Source organism: Gigantopelta aegis, chromosome 9, assembly GCF_016097555.1.
Source record: "Gigantopelta aegis isolate Gae_Host chromosome 9, Gae_host_genome, whole genome shotgun sequence".
NCBI lineage: Eukaryota > Metazoa > Mollusca > Gastropoda > Neomphalida > Peltospiridae > Gigantopelta > Gigantopelta aegis.
In genome coordinates this window covers 80016769-80037928 of record NC_054707.1, presented here as the reverse complement: position 1 = coordinate 80037928, position 21160 = coordinate 80016769, and the positions used below count along the sequence as shown (strand labels likewise).

Genomic DNA, 21160 nt, shown 5'->3' with positions numbered 1-21160 from the left:
CCCAGTGATTGCAGACGTAGCTAGACTAACGGACTAGACAGTCTTCTTACCATGCTCAATTTCCAGTACTCAGACCAATGATTACTGCGGACGGCGCGATCTGCCAAAGACGTAAACAGACACGTGCGACCGGTGCGCTGGCCAAAAACCACTACCTCTTGCAATCAGAGTGGCATGCCCTATTAGTGTATATGGAAATATTAAATTCAGAGCCTCGGACTTTGCATGGAGTGCTCCTGTGAGTGTCGGCTTTGTCCTTTTCATTATACACTTGAAGTAATCGTGAGTGATGGTTGCCCCTTGCATGACTGGGCTGAAAAGCACACGGAGACTCGGTGTATATATTGGAATTGTATTTGGCCGGCGTATAGCAAAGCAAGGCATACATTATCAGGAAGGGAGATCGGTGCGAGCTTCGCCTCTGTAACTGGCATATGTTAGCATGTCTGTGGGAGAAGTGTATTTTAAAAGATGTCTTGCTGCTACTTGGTATGACATTCGTGACTTGTTATTGTGTGTCGTGGCCGTTTAGTTGCACGCCTAAGATGGCGTGTTTGAATTGCAATTGAATATGAGTAACCCGGCCTCGGTGGTGTCGTGGTTAAGCAATTGGACATAAGGCTGGTAGGTACAGGGATCGCAGCCCGGTACCGGCTCCCACCTAGAGCGAGTTTTAACGACTCAATGTGTACGTGTAAGACCACTACACCCTCTTTCCCTAACTAACAACTAATAACTAACCGTCTGTCCTGGACAGACAGCCCATATAGCTGACGAGTGTGCCTAGGACAGCGTGCTTGAACCTTAATTGGATATAAACACGAAAATGTCCTTGAATTAGTCCCGTTTCCTTTCTCCAAAGCATTTAAGAAATCAGGCCCTTAGGTAAATAAAATAAATTATTTAGTGACATGATTCTGTCCTGGACAAATACTCTACCCAAGGTTGATATGCCTGAATATTGTACATACATGGTGATGGTAAACGTATTTGGATTTGGATTTAGTGCCATAGTTTTTGTTCACGTCACTGACCTTACTTTCTCGAATATATACGTATTCTGCTTCGCACAATTGCATGAACTATTACAAATACCAGGATGACAGAAAACAAAGAATTTGCCCGAAATATTATTTTAAGCAAACTGTAATAAGTAATTTAAAAACTATAAAATGTGAAATAATTTTGCACCGCCTAAAACTGGGTACAATGCCTTTAATGATTGCTTTGATTTAATAATCTATGCTGCTTTTATTTGTGTTTATTGTTGCCGATTGCATTGATTTTGTAATCATGCCATTGACTATAGCTGGTTGTATCAGGCCCGAGTCACGCCCAGGGTCCAACTTGGTTAGTCGAGAACCAATACATACAGCTGCAAGACAGTCCATAAAACTGCCTAGAGACCTAAAGATGACAATGTCGATGTACGAAGTCTCATTCATTTGAGGAATGGTTTTATTTCGTGAAGCTGTTGATGCTGTAGTTTAACAATCCATTACTTTACAAAACACATGTGTGAAGATTTTACTTTTAATAATAACACGCACATACAAATAAAATGACTGGTGTTTGTTTGTTTTCCGGTGTGTGTGTGTGTGTGTGTGTGTGTGTGTGTGTGTGTGTGTGTGTGTGTAATTAATGACTTAATTACTTACTTACTAAATTAATTAATTACTTAATTCATTTATTGTCGTTACATTTAACACAAAGCGCTAGGATTAATTTCCTACACTTTGGCATAATAACCGCAATATCTAATTTATCAGAAATATTTAGTGTAAATAGCATGATGTTTTTCTCGAATTTGTGTAACTAGCTCTAGTGTTTATGAGAAACTTAATAAAGAAAATTGAATAAAAACAGTATGTGAAGTATTTTATTTTACAAGCAATATCACAAAGACAAGAACAGTTCTGAATCAAGCACTTCATTGTGAATTGTGGAAGCAAAGACGACAAAGTCAAAATGCAACAAGGCCGTCAGTTTAACTGAACCACTAAAAGGGCTTATATATAGCCTGTATATTGACAACAGGTGTTTTCTTTCTCTGTATACAAATAACCATATGCTAGTTACCAAATAGCCGTAGCTTTAAATGTTCTGATGTGTGAGTAAACACATATTTCTTCAAATCCTGATATACTGCAAGCCTGATTTATTTTGAAAGCGGTAGTGTTGTCCGCGACATAATAGCGCCGATACATACTTTTACTATTTAGCTAGCACAAAATTGAAGTTTTGAGTAAAAGTCAGTATCTATCTGTTATATTTGTGTTTTTGCACGGTTCTTAACACTGTGTTTTTGTTTAAATCTTGAATTTTTATATTGATGTTGATCATCACTTTATTTATTTGCATTACCATAGTTTGACACCCAATAGCCGATGTATTTTTCGTGCTGGGGTGTCGTTAAACATTCATTCATTCATTCATTCATTCATTGTTTTGCTTTCAACATAAAAATAGAAGTCAGTTTTCAACGAATTTCAAATTAACAACCTTTAATGGCGTACTAAATATCTTCCAGCTGGGATCAATGTGGTAGTGATAAATCATACTTATATCTTAAGACCAGCTTGTAATTCGTGGTAAGCTCCAATTCTACTGTTATCTCAAATCAATAGCGCATTTCTTTTATTGAAATTGCTCTGTTCCTCTTTATGAGATGTTTTAGACAGAATGAAAAATCTTTAGAGACATGGAGTTCTCGATGGTTTTCAAAAACTTAAATATGCACACATACATAGACGCAAACATATAATTACACGTACAAACATGCGCGCCCCCCCCCCCCCCCCCGCTCTCTCTCTCTCTCTCTCTCTCTCCCCTCTCTCTCTCTCTCTCTCTCTCTCTCTCTCTCTCTCTCTCTCTCTCTCTCTCTCTCTCTCTCTCTCACACACATACACACACACATATACACACGTGCGCACACATGTACATGTGTACATGGAGTTGACAATGATTTTCAAAAACATATGTATGCACACATACATACACGTACTTACACGTATAAGCACGCGCGCGCACACATATTTACACGCGTAGACATTCATATACATGATTGCATTACTAGATGTATCCACCGGCCTCGGTGGCGTCGTGGCAGGCCATCGGTCGACAGGCTGGTAGGTACTTTGTTCGGATCCCAGTCAAGGCATGGGATTTTTAATCCAGATACCGACTCCAAACCCTGAGTGAGTGCTCCGCAAGGCTCAGTGGGTAGGTGTAAACCACTAGCACCGACCAGTGATCCATAACTGGTTCAACAAAGGCCATGGTTTGTGCTATCCTGCCTGTGGGAAGCGCAAATAAAAGATCCCTTGCTGCCTGTCGTAAAAAAGAGTAACCTATGTGGCGACAGCGGGTTTCCTCTAAAAACAGTGTCAGAATGACCATATGTTTGACGTCCAATAGCCGATGATAAGATTAAAAATCAATGTGCTCTAGTGGCGTCGTTAAATAAAACAAACTTTACTTTTACTAGATGTATCCAATGCTTAGCACGGGGACGTTTCGATGAAGGTAGCGGTAAAATAGGACCGCCATGTAGATAGCCGTGTGTGTATGATAATCGACTGGACTGGAGCGCAAACGGATCCTGCAAAGTACAAAGAAGACAGTCGGCAGTACAAATAAAAAAGAGGGCAGTCAGCAGTACAAATTAAAAGAGGAGAACAGGTCAGAACGACTATAAACTGTTAAACATGTATTATATTAACGATTATTTAACTGACAGGCGGGATGGAATTTCCATGTTCTAACCAAACACCAAAATTTAATTATCAAAAACAGTGGACTAGTGTGTGTGATGATGTAGATATAAATGACCTAGTGCTTTTAATCCATAGAATAATCGTGTGAAGACAGCGGGTTTCTTCCTTCACTCTCTAGACCATGTCTCACAAGTAGCGAATGTAGAAAACATTTCTAACCATGGTTGTTTCCGTAATGCTCCTTTCATACATTCACGTTTGGTCGTAGGTTTGGCCGCGTTTCGCCGTCTTCTCGGAAAATGCGGGTAGTCACGGAGGTTGGAAATGGACGCCGCCGAAGTACGCTCATTGTACGTCCATTGTACGTTGTCACTACGCCCAGTACGTTCGACTTACGACTAGATCGCGCCCAAAACAGTTGCGATCACCATACGCTGTTAGTACGTCCACAACGCCCACTGTACGTCATTGTTACGTTGTTAATACGCTTACCGCGATCATTTTACCCTGTATCACGTCCAATTTACGACCGATTTACGTCTGTATTACATGTTCCGCGATCGTAGGAGGCTCAGTACGTTTTTAGTGTGTCGTTTGTATGTCTTGAGTACCGTGAATGATTCGATTGCTGCAGAAGACCTCGCCTTGGCTGTTTTGGCGGAAGAGGTGCGTGACGACGGGCAACAGCGTGTGTGGTGTGTGAGGCCTTGGCTATTTTGGCTGAAGAGGTGCGGGACGACGGGCAACAGCGTGAGTGGTGGGTGAGGCCTTGGCTGCAAACCGGAGTACTCTTCGGCCAGTACGAGCAGCTGATGATGGAGATGGAGAGTGCTGATCACGCCAGCTTCAAGAACTTCCTTCGCCTCGAGCCGCAAATGTTTTATGAACTGTTGGATAGAGTTAGTCCTTGCATTCAACGCCAAGACATCTTCTGGAGGAAAGCACTTCATCCGGGCTTGAAGCTAGCCTGCACCCTGAGGTTCCTGGCCACTGGCTGCACATACAAGCCTCTGATGTACAACTTCCGAGTGGCGCACAACACCCTTGCACTGTTCATCCCGGAGGTGTGTGAAGCAATTATTGTGGAATATGCTGATGAGGTCTTCGCCATACCTACTACCATCCAGGGTTGGCTGGAGACATTGCTGACCTTTTCTCCTTAAAATGGAATTTCCACCACTGTCTTGGAGCTATAGACGGCAAACACATCGTAATCAGGTTTCCTTCCAAAGGCGGATCAACATATTACAAATACAAGGGCTTCAACTCCATAGTTTTAATGACCTTTGTTGATGCGCACTACAAATTCAACTGGGTGGATGTTGGTGCAAATGGATCATGTTCGGACAGTCAGATATTCAGGACCTCGAACTCAAGGGTACGATAGAAGATGGTACCATTGCCTTCCCTCCACCTACACCACTACCAGGAGATGACGAAAATTTACCCTATTTTATTATCTGACAATGTGAGGTCCCAGGATGAGACGATACGTGGGATAAACTGGTCGCTCTCGGTCAGGTCCTTGGGTCCGCTGCCATAAGGTCCAGTTCTGAGGAGACGGCCAAATCTTGTTCTCAATGGCTTATACCAGACATTGAGCAGTTCTGGATCCAACCCATCTCCTCGGCCTTCTTTTTCCAGACACACGTCTTGGTATCCCTGAAGGCTTGAAGAGACTTGTCATAGAATTGCGGATGTCCAAAAGACAGTTAGCCATGTCCTCCTCTTGCTCTGGATGAGATTCACAAATCGCCGGGCCTTCTTTGATGTCTAAGAAGCCTGCGACACCTCTCTGGCATCGCTATCAGGTGGAGAGTGGCTTGGAGAAACAGGCAAGTCTGGTGTAGGTAAGTCTGGTGCAGATGGAGGTGCAGGTGGAGTAATAGGTGAGGCAATTCTGCCACGTCACTGGCTAGGTTGTTGGCGAGATGGTATGGAGGCACTTGGTGACGGAGTACCTGAAGGCGATGATCATTCTGCAGGCTCCGGGGTCGCTGTACAAGGTTTGGCTCTTTTTTCTGAGGCATAATGATGGTGTTCCTGTAACTGTAGTACAACATCAAATTAGGTATCTATTGACACATCGCTACTTATATGCACAGCGCGAACCACCAAAATTAGTACGTAGTAAGAACGTGCTAACAACGAACGACAGACGCCATGAACGTACGTAGAACGTAGCGAGAACCTAAATGGAACTTCCTGGACGTAGAAAGAATGTATGAAAAACGCCGAGGTAGCGACGAGGACGTAGTCAGAGCATACAATGAATGTAGTATGAGCGTATAATGGACGCCGAGAACGCAGTTAACAATTGTGGAGACCACCCGCGTTTTATGTACGTCCTTTGTACGTCCACTCTACGTCCATTTTTTCTACGTTCTATAAGTTCTGAGGTACGTTCTATACGTTCTGAGGTACGTTTCAACACGTTTGCCGCGATCGACGGCGCTCAAGTATTACACGAAAACTTTGTCGTAGAGGGTTGGCGATCATGGCGACCTGACGAAGATCTCTGGAGACCATTGTACGTTCACCACAGCGACCATCGCGTTTCTCGAGAAGGCCGTGATCTCGATGGCTAGAACGTGTATATGTGAAAGGGGTTTAAGCAAATATTACTGACCTGTTTTTGTTTTGTCAAGTCTGTTTCTAGTTCTTTAATATTATCTGTTGTTGATTATTGTTTTAACGAGGGATTTGTGATTTTGTTTTTGTTATCTTGTTTTTGTTTTTATGTTTTTGTTTTGCTTCTTATTTTGTTGTTTGTGTTTGTTTGAGTTTATCTTCTTTTTTTGTTTTGGCAAACAAATCCCTTAGTAAAAGTAGCTATTATTGTTTGACATTTCATTGAAACATAATTAAACGATTATGTCTTACAACAATTAATCAAACTTTAATGATTATCATCTAGATAGACGATGATGACAATTGCAATAACGATGTTTCATTTACTCAACTCTCCAGTGGGTAAACAGCAATAGCCATTTAGTAGATTCTACACTTCTCTCATGCTGATAAATTCTTTGGGATTATTTGACATGTAGAAAATATATCTTACACGAAGAAACTGATTGAATTGCATTTGGAGAATAGGCTTGCCCTTATGCAAACATTTCCCATAGTAAAGACCGTTATTAATTTACTGTTGGCAAGATATTCCGTGTTTTCACCCATCATCTATCAAACGTCAGACGCTGAATACTCTCCCTTTTTTAAGGTCAATCGGCAAACAGAATAATTCCCGTTTTGATGAAAAGTCTGATAATAAAGTTTGACTTGAGATTGGCCCTCGTGCAGATGGGTATCAAAAGGATTTTCCGCGTATGTATCGACATTTCGCAGACATGACATAACCAATGATTTTTTTGTTCAATTTATAGGTTTCTTCTTTCAAAATATATTGATTATAACTGAAATGCGGCACGTACTCAATTAGAAAATACAACTCAATTTACGGAGTATTCAGACATTTCGACATAAAATGCATGCGATATTCATGAATTTATTTATGGGTTTTTTACAGGTCATTTAGTGCTTGAAATTTATCTGCGGCAAGCAAATGAAAGTGCGATGCATATTAAATACCCCAATAGCCCGCTTTTGTAGCATAGCAGTTCTTCTGTGCTGGTAGTTACCGACCTCGGTTGTGTTGTGGGTAAGACACGGACATAAGACTGGTAGGTACTAGGATCGCAGCCCGGTACCGGCTCCCATCCAGAGCGAATTTTAACGACTCACTGGGTAGGTGGATGACAACTACACCCTATTTTCTCTCACTAACCACTAACAACTAATCCACTGTCCTGGACGGACAACTGCGGTATGTGCCCAGGACAGCATGTTTGAACCTTAATTGGACATAAGCACGAAACGAAGTTGAATGAAATGCTGGTAGATAGGTCTAATTTCGTTACTGTCCACCGAAAACAATGTTTGAACCATGTTTACTCTTGGCTGGTTGTAATAAAATGCGACTGAAATAATCACAGAAAGGAAAAACAAAACCCTCAAACAGATAACTGTTAGACGTACATGTTTGTGTATCTGAAGCAGGATAACTCCATCTCGGTACTAACGCTGTCGGTACACCATGATGGAGCGCCACGTTTTGGTAGAATCCAGTCTTCTGAAACAAAATGGTAACAACATATTATTTTTGGTACAAGTAATGTGTTAATAGCATGACTGTTACTGCTTGGTTTTAAACATTAATTTTGGTGATAGCATCTTTGAATGACTTCCCCTGCGCGTGCTGTAACCTCACCGTGGTGCAGGGGTGTAACATTCTCTTTGAGAATGGTCAATACAGCACAAAATTGAAGTTTTGAGTAAAATTCAGTATCCGTATTATTCTGTGATATTTGTGTTTTTGCACAGTTCTTTACACTGTTTTTGTTTAAGTTTTTATATTGATGTTGATTTATTTATTTATTTGCATTACCATAGTTTGACACCCAATAGCCGATGTATTTTTCGTGCTGGGGTGTCGTTAAACATTCATTCATTCATTCATTCCTTTGAATGACTTAGTATGTGATGTTTTCTTGGAAGACAACGGAGGCTCCTCCTCTCTTCTGGGTCATCCAACTACGTTTCACTCCGCTAAACACCACCAGACGTAAAACCTTCCTTCAAACTTTTCCTAACTACCTCTTCAAAAATAAACCAACAATGGATGTTTTGGCATTGCTCTCAAAGCAGTGCCAACATTGGACTTTAACCTTCAACCAATCTGTCGAAGAGCACCATGACTGGACAATACCACGGCTGGACTTGCTGGTGGAGTGGGTAGGGGATTGGCTGCCAGTGGTAGGCGTAGTGGCTTATAGTAGGGCGTAGCCGGTTTCGGCCGTAGGGTTGTACAGAGATTATTCTGACCTCCCATTCCCTCCTCACCTCCTTTTTGATTGGTCACACCGAAGTTCTGAATGTGATTGGTGTTATTCTTAATCAAATAAATAATCTGGGCCTAACCTCCTTATCCTAACCTCCAATATATATATATATATTAAATTTAATTATAAGTTTAAAATAATAATAATAATTGTTAATAAATGTTTGAAATGCTTGTTCTAAATTATTATAGTGCGCCTTAATAATTTTTTCTCAGTGAGTACTGGAATAACTATTTTACGCTGGCGCTTTAACAATTAATAATGTCTCCTTTCCCCTTTTGAGTAAATATCAAAATTGTCCCATACAAGTAATTTCAGTCCCGAATCAGGCCACTGGCCGAGCCAGAGACCGGACCCAGGATGGACATGGCTGAAACCCTAGTGGTATAGGGGCAGTTTATAACAAAGTTCAAGCTCAAGTAATGTGGTATAATTATTTCCATTGCATCCTGAACTAGTTATGGAATAGTTTAAAGATACTTGATTTCACCCACAATGTTAAATTTACTTAGCTCTGTATTTTCTACAGCTCTTTACCCTACTGTTTTATTATCAATATAAATAATTCTTACATATACCTTTGACACTGAATATCTTACATAGTGTTCGTGTTGGGGTGTAATAACAAAACAAATAATCAATTAAGAACATTTACCATAATCACTATTAGAGCCAGTAGCAGCATGTAGGAATTCAGCTCTTTTCAAAAAGTGCCTTTCTTTCTTTCTTTTTTATTTTGTTGGTATTAACACAGGATAGTTTTCCATGCCGTGTGTTGCCTATACACTGCATTTAATGAGGGATGCTTCAGTTTTGGATCATTCGGTGTAAAAATTGTCATATTTAAAATTCAAGGTGGCGACCGTGTTAATATTGTATTTGTTTGTAGAATAAGGCTACTGGGGCTATTCTCTTCTTCTAAAGATAGAAGGAAGGAAATGTTTTATTTAACGACGCAATCAACACATTTTATTTACGGTTATAGGGCGTCGGACATATGGTTAAGGACCACACAGATATTGAGAGAGGAAACCCGCTGTCGCCACTTCATGGGCTACTCCTTTCTTCTAAAGATAAAAAGTTAATCATTGTTTTTCTGGTCTAATTGCTACACAGGTTATAGCTAATGTTTGTATGTTCGGCTATGTCAAACAGCAGAGGTGAGTTTTTCTGGTCTAATTGCTTCACAGGTTATAGCTAATGTTTGTATGTTCGGCTATGTCAAACAGCAGAGGTGAGTTTTTCTGGTCTAATTGCTTCACAGGTTATAGCTAATGTTTGTATGTTCGGCTATGTAAAACAGAAGAGGTGAGTTTTTCTGGTCTAATTGCTTCACAGGTTATAGCTAATGTTTGTATGTTCGGCTATGTCAAACAGCAGAGGTGAGTTTTTCTGGTCTAATTGCTTCACAGGTTATAGCTAATGTTTGTATGTTCGGCTATGTCAAACAGCAGAGGTGAGTTTTTCTGGTCTAATTGCTTCACAGGTTATAGCTAATGTTTGTATGTTCGGCTATGTAAAACAGAAGAGGTGAGTTTTTCTGGTCTAATTGCTTCACAGGTTATAGCTAATGTTTGTATGTTCGGCTATGTCAAACAGCAGAGGTGAGTTTTTCTGGTCTAATTGCTACACAGGTTATAGCTAATGTTTGTATGTTCGGCTATGTCAAACAGCAGAGGTGAGTTTTTCTGGTCTAATTGCTACACAGGTTATAGCTAATGTTTGTATGTTCGGCTATGTCAAACAGCAGAGGTGAGTTTTTCTGGTCTAATTGCTACACAGGTTATAGCTAATGTTTGTATGTTCGGCTATGTCAAACAGCAGAGGTGAGTTTTTCTGGTCTAATTGCTACACAGGTTATAGCTAATGTTTGTATGTTCGGCTATGTCAAACAGCAGAGGTGAGTTTTTCTGGTCTAATTGCTACACAGGTTATAGCTAATGTTTGTATGTTCGGCTATGTCAAACAGCAGAGGTGAGTTTTTCTGGTCTAATTGCTACACAGGTTATAGCTAATGTTTGTATGTTCGGCTATGTCAAACAGCAGAGGTGAGTTTTTCTGGTCTAATTGCTACACAGGTTATAGCTAATGTTTGTATGTTCGGCTATGTCAAACAGCAGAGGTGAGTTTTTCTGGTCTAATTGCTACACAGGTTATAGCTAATGTTTGTATGTTCGGCTATGTCAAACAGCAGAGGTGAGTTTTTATTTCATTTCAACTTATTTTTGTGCTTATATCCAATTAAGGTTCAAGCACGCTGTCCTGGGTACACATCTCAGCTATTTGGGCTGTCTGTCCAGGACAGTGGGTTAGTTGTTAATTGTTAGTGGCTAGTGAGAGAGAAAGAGGGTGTAGTTGTCTTACACCTACCCACTGAGTCGTTAAAACTCACTCTGGGTGGGAGCCGGTACCGGGCTGCAAACCCTGTACCTACCAGACTTATGTTTGATGGCTTAACCACGACACCCCGAGGCCGGAAGAGGTGAGTTACTTACAGCGTTCGCCCGAGGTGCCATGATTCGTGGGATTGATTATCCTCTGTTGGCACGAGTTTTTCTGTACGGTGTAAGTAACATATGTGGCGACGGCAAGTTTTCCGTTTTTCAACCAGATGTTAATTAAATATTACTTTCATTTCTTTTACTAACTGCCCATTTAAAGATACTGGTCATCGAAGAACATGTATATCACAGGAAGATATTTGGAATATGAATGATAATAATTTAATGTTTATATTTATTTATTTATTTATTTATTTGCGGGCGGGACGTAGCACAGTGGTACAGCGCTCGCGATGTGCGATCGATTTAGGATCGATTCCTATCGGTGGTCCCATTGGCCTATTTCTCGTTCCAGCCAGTGCTCCACAACTGGTGTAACGAAGGCCGTGGTATGTACTATCCTGTCTGTGCATCACGTGCTGCTAATCGAAAAGAGTAGCCCATGCAGTGGCGACATCGGGTTTCCTCTCTCACTATTTGTGTGGTCCTTCACCATATGTCCGACGCCATATAACCGTAAATAAAATATGTTGAGTGCGTCGTTAAATAAAATATTTCCTTATTTATTTATTTATTTATTTATTTAAATCTAGGTTTCTTAAATTGTATGTAAGAAATATCGAATAGTACTTTATTGACGATTAGTCTTGATTTGTAAATGGAATTGTACTTAAGGTGTGTGTAAGTTTTATTTCATTGCCCAAGTGAAGAATGATCAATAGGAGAACTCAGTTGATTGAAATGACTGTGTAGTGGGCGTATATCAACACACAGGAAATACCTTTCTAAGGATATCCTGATGCTGATCACAGCGAATAGCTTTCCGTGAGCGCATCGGCTAGAGTCTAAGTGTATTTGTCATGGAAGCTGTTGCAATACAGCTAAAAAGAAATTAGTTCCAAAGTGAATGAACGAGATTGCGAGTAAACGGAGACTATTGGTAAAGGAGTGTTTGGTTAATGATTCCCCAGCACATATTTAAAGTAAGGCTGTTTTGGTGTCTAGCATATGGTTATTTTGACACTTGGTCTAAACAAAGAGAGAACAAATCCTTGCCATTGCCGCCACATATGCTACAAGTACTCATAGACAGGAAAGTGCACAGCATAGCCTTTAGAACATGCTGCAGTTTTTACGAGAATTGTACATTCGATCGTACACGCGTTGATATGACACGAAGGCAAATATATACTTATTTTAATGGCTGCTATTCTGAGTTTATATGGATGCTAAACCTTGATTCGTATTGTATGCCCTCGTCAGGTGTTTGCTTTATTCATTAATATTTTTCTTGTAACATTTTAGAAAGGCCAAAGTGTTCTGTTAAGAGGCACTCACAGCAACATCCGATGCTTCTCTTCTACCGGCCGACATTAATTAGTGCCGTGGGACAGGTGAACTTTATTAGCGGAAGATGACTAGAAAGGCAAGTGGATCGCAAAGAGTCGTAGACATTGTGCCCTCAGCGAACGTTAAGACAGAGCTGGCGTTTTGTAGTTCAGAAGAAGGATAGGACTGAAACGAATATATCTTTTACAACACTAAAACACAGACAAAATATTTTCTATTTGAGCTCTTATTTTTCAATGAATTCAGTCCATTTCAAACTTGACCGACCATCTTCTATCCCGGATAGTCACTGGCAAAGTCGAAAGTTGTGTATGAGACAGACGTGTCAGAAAGTTGAAAAACTTAAAGCAATAAACAACTTGAACTTAAACTTGAACTTGAAACGTAAGTCCATGAGAATTCCCCTTCAATTTGTTTTGTTTTAAATCCTAAAAATTATTTTGACTTCCAAAGATAAATAAAATCATTAAAACGACTTAAACGTGAAGTAAAGTAGGAAAAAAGATCGGACAGAGCTATAATCCGGAATTTCTAATAACTTTAGAAGATCCACATATACGCTTATGACATTGATACAGTACCCTGACATCACCAGATATTGTGGAAAGATTTATTGTGTATATCAACATGACAAGGATGTTAGGACGACGATGATATATAGATAAGAAACACGTGTGAAAAGAAAATATGGACTAAACCCTGGTGTGATTTGAACAACAGGAGAGTTCAATGCCCTGACTACCGGACTACAGATCTCGCTAAAGGAGGCACTTTTTTTTCTGAAGATAGCGTGTGGTAATTTCAACAAGCCGGTCCAAGGTGAATTATTTCACAGTCACGCGACTCACCGCACTGTAGTGATTGCCAAAATGCAATTTATATAACTGATTGTTTTGTCTACACGCACTGGGCTGTTCTCCAAGATGATTGGCTTGGCCTCAGATTGCCGTCCTCGCCAGAGAGCGCTGGTGTTGTGAGTGCTACGTGACGTGGCGCTTGGTCTTGGGTATGACAAGGAAAGATCCTTGGGGAGTATCAATCTCATTTCGTGTTGATTAACCCGAGCTCCGGAACTGTCATGTCTTGCTTCTATGGCCGGCCTCAAGGCAGAATTTACCAATCGTGATGTCATCAAAAGTAAGCCGGACGAAAGAATTGTCGCACGATACCGTAAACGTTAATGGGCCTCACGCTTACGGGAAAGGGTAAACACAATGAGCCACGTCATTAAGAAACCTAGCGCTCTCCAAACTTGTGTCTGGAGAAACGATTGGTGAAATAAATTATTATAAATCTATTATGTATATATTTAACGATATGAAGCTAGTTTCTTTTAATCTTCTAATTTTGTAGGTTCATCGTTTTATGTAGATTCAATGTTCTGCGAACGTTTAGTAATTAGATGCAAGTGCTTCTTTACCGCAATGATTAAAGGGACAGCATAGATATCGAGTAAACAACTCCATCACACACACACACACACACACACGCACAGGCACGCGCACCAATGATTTTAAACGCACAGCCTAACTATAACTCAAATCAAATATGAACCTTATGTGTTGGAAAGATGCATACCCGGACCACCAACACATACTGACACTTTAAGAATGAATAAAACAAAAATAAAAAACCGTGATTATTCTTACTAACTGGGGCAGCCATTTTGTTCATTTTTTGTCGTACCCGGTACACTAGCTTAGGAGGAAGTGACGTCAGCTTCTACCAACTCCTGTATGCACAGTGTATACAAACGCAGTAATGTACGACAAGGCGCTTCGCTTTGATCAACCTGACTTGTAAAATGATTTGATAATATAATAAATTATTTAACTAAATATATTTACATTTGCATTAACAGAACGAAATGGGGTTATAGTATTTTTCTCTCTTAAAAATCCAAAGAAAAAATGCATACTATTAGGCCTATTGGTAGGCTACGCTGGATCAAAAACGACCACCCACGATATCCAAGTGATAATTTTCTTTTCTTTGGGACTACGTAATTGGTCAGTACTGTGATTTTAGATGTAAGTCTACTTAATCAAGAGTTTTATAGAATTATTTACAGTAATAAAGCATGACGGCTGACAATGTCCATTACCATTTAGGGGTGGCAGGTTATTTCCCAATACACGTGATGTTAATAATACTGGTACATAGTTTTGTGTCTAGACGGCGGTAATTAATTGCCTTGTCTGGTTACCTACCAAATATACACCTGCCAATCAGAAATCACATGTGGAGGCAACTAAACATAATATACCAATTAACTAAGAAAACACTCTGATTATCATTTCAGTAGGTAGGTTAATACATAAACAAAACATGATACAGTTATTTCGACTTGCTTTGTAGCCACTTTGACACTGTTGGTTTATTTTGTATTGACAAATAATATATACTTATTCCTGGCTGACTGGAATGAATATTATTACAGAACATTGCCATGCATGCCTGTTCCATTATCCCGCAAAAATCAGTTACGTTTGTTTCTTCAATTCTAAGACTAATTCCTGACGTGACGCCAAAGGGCGTATTCACTGGATTAAACAAAATGGCTGCGACCTTTATATATAATATCCGTCACATTTAAACGTGTTATTAATTAAATATACCAATATACTTGTTGATATTAAGCAATAATGTGACTTATATATCGTTGAATATGCCTACCAGTCCGAAAACCTTTCTTAAGCATTTATCAAAGATAATAATTCAAAATATTGTTTTTATTTGTTTATTGGCTGAATTGGCCACGGCTTAATTTAAGGTTACCACCCGAAAATAGGGCATTTGGGCAACCCAAATATAAATAAATGGACACAAATAGATAAATAGATAAATTGAGCAACAGTGTACACTGGAACCAGATATACACATGTCGAAAATATGCAAATAAATCATGAATGAAAATATAGCAAAATCCAATTCAAATAAAATCCAAATAAATAAATACATAAATAAATAAACGGTACTGTTGTTGAGCGAGAAACTGCCACATGGCGAGATCTAGCGTCACCATGCGGATCTCAGCCACCGCTAACAGAACCGCGCCGTGGCCAATTGTATATATGCCATGTCAGCCAGCGGCTACCCCCAAAACTGCAATGGACCGACTTCTCCACATGAATGACATGCATTATCGGCGGCAGTTAAAAAGCACTCCAAACTTGTGCAGTTGTTACCAGGAGAAGATAAATGAACCTGGTCGGGGAAAATAAATTAGATTTTGATGCTATAATTTCAAGGTATTTTACGTATCCATCCAAACGAATTAAGTCTGCAACCCTAATTCTGGCTTTCTCAAGTACATCAAACCTCAATTTCGTAATTAAAATCAATGACATATGTTGTCTGGGGCGTAGCCAGAGAGGAAAAAAAACGCCGAGGAAAACCCAGATCTTTAAAATAAATATCAATGACATGGGAAAAATAAAATAAATCTGGGGAAATTTCAGAAGAGGCAAGCGCCTCATCTGCCTCATGCTGGCTACGCCATTGGTTCTGTGTATTTTTCGACCACCAATAAACAATCATATAAATAATCGATCAGTTTCCTTTTGTTAATGAAATTTAAATATTCATTCTAAATATGAAGAACAAGGCACATAATGAACAGCATATTGGCAAACATTTAATATTATCAACAAATATGATTAAACTCTCATCCAGCCTAGATCGCCAGTTTATAGGCGTAAGATAGACATGTAGACCATCTAACCAAAACTGTTAACGTGCCTAAATCGAGTGAAGATTCCTGCACGTCCATCCCGATCTCGATCGCGAGATGAACATATTATATACAGACTATAATGATGTACACAAACGTGCAAGATATACACTAAGAAAAATATATAAATTAATGTATTGTACATCAGTAGTAAATGTGTAGCTTACATTTATGTAATATTTACACATGTATACACTCCATTTTCACGTGTGATGATCTGTTTTGTATTTGGTAGCTTAATCAGAAATCCACATAGTTTAATCAACTGTCGTGTTATCAATGGACAGTAGTTGATTTAATTTATATATTGATGGTTTATTGTAATGGAAATGTGTGTTTTCTAAGCTACTCTTGGGGGTGGCAGTAATCTTACATGTTACGAATCTCCACTTGATATTAGATCATGGAAGCAATACTCTATTAAATAATTTGCGTAATATATTTTCGACTGCATTGTGCAGAGATATGATTTGTTTTGGATTAAAGTATCTGCCTCATAAATACTTTAAAACTATGATGAAATGGTAATTGTTCTTTACACCATTGATATTACAGAGTTGATTTTACCATTTATGTCTATATTACATCTGCTATGAAGAAACACATTTCTCAGCACTTCTGTTAACCGTGATGCAAATGTTGAACAATAAATCCCGCACTTGACTGACCCAGCTACACAGTTGTGTGTACTTTTATTATACATTCATCAACAAGTAACGGCGTGTATTGGTTTTAATCAATATTTTACAATGCGGATATTTCGGCTTATATAAGGGGGTAAACGGACTAGTTTATAATATACTATCATGTGTGATGTGCTTCGTTTTACATCTAAGATTTGTTTACAGAACTGCATGTGTACACGTTCGTGACGATTGATTTAATGAGGCCCCACTCTTCAGTCATCATTTAATACTGTGTAGGTGTCATCTGTCTTTGATCTCATACCTATAGGAGATAGCTTTAAATTTGTAATGGGCGATTAACAACTGGCTCACGAATGGTAACTACATAATATCTCTGTTGACACTTTTTTGAAAGGCTGATACTTATCAGTGTGGACAAATAATAGATTATTACAATTAGTTGAGTTTTGGAGTTGAGTGTAACCTTGGTGGTGTAAAATGAAGCATTTCGCTAACAAATAACCAGGTGTGTATGCCGCCTGTTGAACGGAATGGTCTACTCTGTGGTTACAAGACTGTATTTTTCTAAAGAGACGGAAAATGTTATGCCACCCGATCTGAATTACATTTATAATAAAACTGTTTTCCTGATACCAATTCATAAACAGATGATTACCTGAACAGTCCAGGTATTTGTAATAACGAACTGGTTTGGAGCACAGGTACCCCCAAACAGAATCCCCTAATACAAATACAATAGTTATATATGCAATTAATGTATATTTATGTTATTGTTACTGCAGATAAATGTATATTATATTGTTATTTTTGCTCTGCCCATATTCGGGTGTTATGCAAATAAATTATTCTTATTTTTTATATAAAGATTATATAACGTTACTAAACATATCTGACGTCATTGTTTGGGGGATACTCGTGGTTTGAAACAGGTGTCAGCATTGTTAAAAGTATAACATTTCAAATACCTGCATAGAATAGTTGTAAACGTCCTATTAAATATATGTGCCCATCCCTTAAATATATGGTTTGTCTTTAAGGAACGTAGATTTAGATAAGAGTAAGTGACCATTAGTTTATGTCTGATACATATCTTATACACGGACTCTCAAATTCTCAAAAACAGGGGCTATGTGTTATATATCGTCATGTATGCCTACTCTAAGAGATATACTGTGTCGATCTGTTTTACTGTGCCCGTAGGCCTACTTTGTAGCTCTAATTACGGGTAAGAAAATTATTACCCACCTTTTTGTCACATAAGCGCCGCAAAGTAATTTACTGTTTCTTTCTTCTGTTTCATTTTTTTGTAAAACTTTAAACAACTAACTTACGCCATACCTCAATATGACGTCACTTATAACAATGTGATGTAACGTCACAATTGACAGCACACAAACCTTAATAATTTGTTATTTTAAGCCTCTGAATATGCATTTATTACAATAACTAAGTCAATAAAACAGTTTAATTGGCAAATAATTATATGTTGTTACTTTGATAACTTCATTTAATACAAAGATTAAACGTTGTTATTTATATCGTTGAATATGCCTACCAGTCCGAAAACCTTTCTTAAGCATTTATTTAAACAACTCCGTTATACACACCACACCGACACACACACACACACACACACACACACACACACACACACACACACACACACACACACACACACACACCAATGATCAATGATATCAATTAAACAATCCCATTCCTCATACACCAATAATTAAACGCACAGCATAGCTATCAATTACACAACCCATTCCTCATACACCAATAATTAAACGCACAGCATAGCTATCAATTACACAACCCATTCCTCATACACCAATAATTAAACGCACAGCATAGCTATCAATTACACAACCCCATTCCAAACACACCTATGTTTAAACGTACAGCATAGCTATCAATTACACAACCCATTCCTCATACACCAATAATTAAACGTACAGCATAGCTATCAATTACACAACCCATTCCTCATACACCAATAATTAAACGTACAGCATAGCTATCAATTACACAACCCATTCCTCATACACCAATCATTAAACGCACAGCATAGCTATCAATTACACAACCCATTCCTCATACACCAATAATTAAACGCACAGCATAGCTATCAATTACACAACCCCATTCCAAACACACAAATCATTAAACGCACAGCATAGCTATAAATTGAACAACCCCATTCCTCACACACCAATAATTAAATGCACAGCATAGCTATCCCTTGAGCTACCCCATTGCTCACCCACTAACGACTACCCGCATAGCATAGCTATCAATTGAGCTACCCCATTGCTCGCCCACTAACGACTAACCTAACAGTATAGCTATCCATTGAGCTACCCCATTGCTCACCCACTAACGACTACCCGCACAGCATAGCTATCCATTGAGCTACCCCATTGCTCACACACTAACAACTAACCGAACAGTATAGCTATCAATTGAACATCCCCATTCCTCACACACCAATGTTTAAACGCACAGCACAGCTATCCATTGAACATCCCCATTCCTCACCAATGTTTAAACGAACAGCACAGCTATCAATTACATAACCCCAATCCTCACATACCAATCATTAAACGCACAGCATTCTTATAAATTGAACAACCCCAATCCTCACACACCAATGTTTAAACGCACACCATAGCTATCAAATGAACAACTCCATTCCTCACACACCAATGTTTAAACGAACAGCATAGCTATCCATTGAACAACCCCAGTCCTCACACACCAATAATGAAACGCACAGCATAGCTATCCATTGAACAACCCCATTCCTCACACACCAATAATTAAACGCACAGCATAGCTAACAATAACACAACCCCATTCTTCACCTACTAACAACTAACCACACAGCATAGCTATTGAATACTCACCCCCACCCATTCCCTCGTCTAACATCATTCCTTAAGTATCAACAATCACAGCATAGTTAACAATTAATTAGCTCCATTCCTCACCCACCATCGATTTGAAATGCACGGCATAGCCGGCAATTACGTAAACCCATTCCTCACTCACCGTCGAATACATAAATGCACGACGACAGACTAACGCTGAAGAACATCACGTTGACGGTTAGCCAATGTAGCATCCTGCGAATAGTCATCTCTGAACCCTTCTTCATCCTCGTGTGGTCACCAGCAAAGATTTCCACGTCATCGCGGTGCTAACTTGAGACATCTCGTGTTACACGCCAGACTAGATATTAGACAGACGACAAGTAATCCACTCGAGCGGCAGACGTTGAGGGAATTTCCATATTACTTCAATTTGAATATCAAAAACTGGAAAAATAGTTCCATATAATGAATTTCGCTGTTGACTTAATGTGATGGTAATTATTTGATGATCTAATAAATTAACAGATTGATTAGAAACACGTTTTGTTGTGTTTTTTTATTTAGCGAAAGCGTTTTGAAATATTTGCGGAGTAAAGGAAAGAAAAGAAATGTTTGGTTAACGACACCTCAGCACATTTAAAAATATTTACGGAGAAAAAGTGACTGCAGCTCTAATTGGTAGTAATAATTGTCAGTATTTGTATACATGTGTACGTATGTGAATTAAATTGATATACCTTTATTTTGGGAATAGTTGCTATGCTGTGTACATAATGATGTTTAACTAGCAAACGGTACAATAGGGGGGAAAATTTTACCGTTTCTACAGAAACAGTATTTGTTATAAATACAATGTGACAGTCTATTGTCTTGCCAATAAATTAATTGTAAGATGCTACGCATTTTATAACTACTGCCTGGATTGATTGCACTGTTTTATTGGAAAATGTTAATATATCACCAGTGGATATCCATTTGCTGTACTGGAATCTATAGGACGCAGCCCAATGCCAAGGTGGTGCTGAAGAACTCACACCGGAGCACGTTCTACACGTCTGCCTGCACCCAGCTGAAATTCGACAAATCGTTTGGATGGAAGACAGCTGGCGAGGAGACGTTCTATACCAAACTCTAGGGAACCTGCCGACGACATCCGGAAGACGAACAACTTCATCACAACAGCCAGAATATTCGCAGGAAGGCCGTACAAGATAACATTGATCGCAGAAGAAGAAGAAAAACAAGAAGAAGAAGAGGAAGATGGAGATGAAGATAATGAAGAGGAAGAAGTTGATGTTGATGATGATGATGATGATGATAATGATGGTGGTGATGATGATGATGAAGAAGAAGAAGAAGAAGAAGAAGAAGAAGAAGAAGAAGAAGAAGAAGAAGAAGAAGAAGAAGAAGAAGAAGAAGATGATGATGATGATAAA

General features: G+C 39.0%; 1 long non-coding RNA gene across 1 annotated transcript; it reads right to left on the bottom strand.

Annotated features, from left to right (window-relative positions):
- Positions 1-3430: 3430 nt before the first annotated feature.
- LOC121382231 lies at positions 3431-18161 on the bottom strand. Its single transcript, XR_005959135.1, has 3 exons — positions 18094-18161; positions 7755-7848; positions 3431-3601 (listed from the first exon to the last, which is right to left on the bottom strand). It is a non-coding gene; the product is annotated as an uncharacterized LOC121382231 (long non-coding RNA).
- Positions 18162-21160: the final 2999 nt, after the last annotated feature.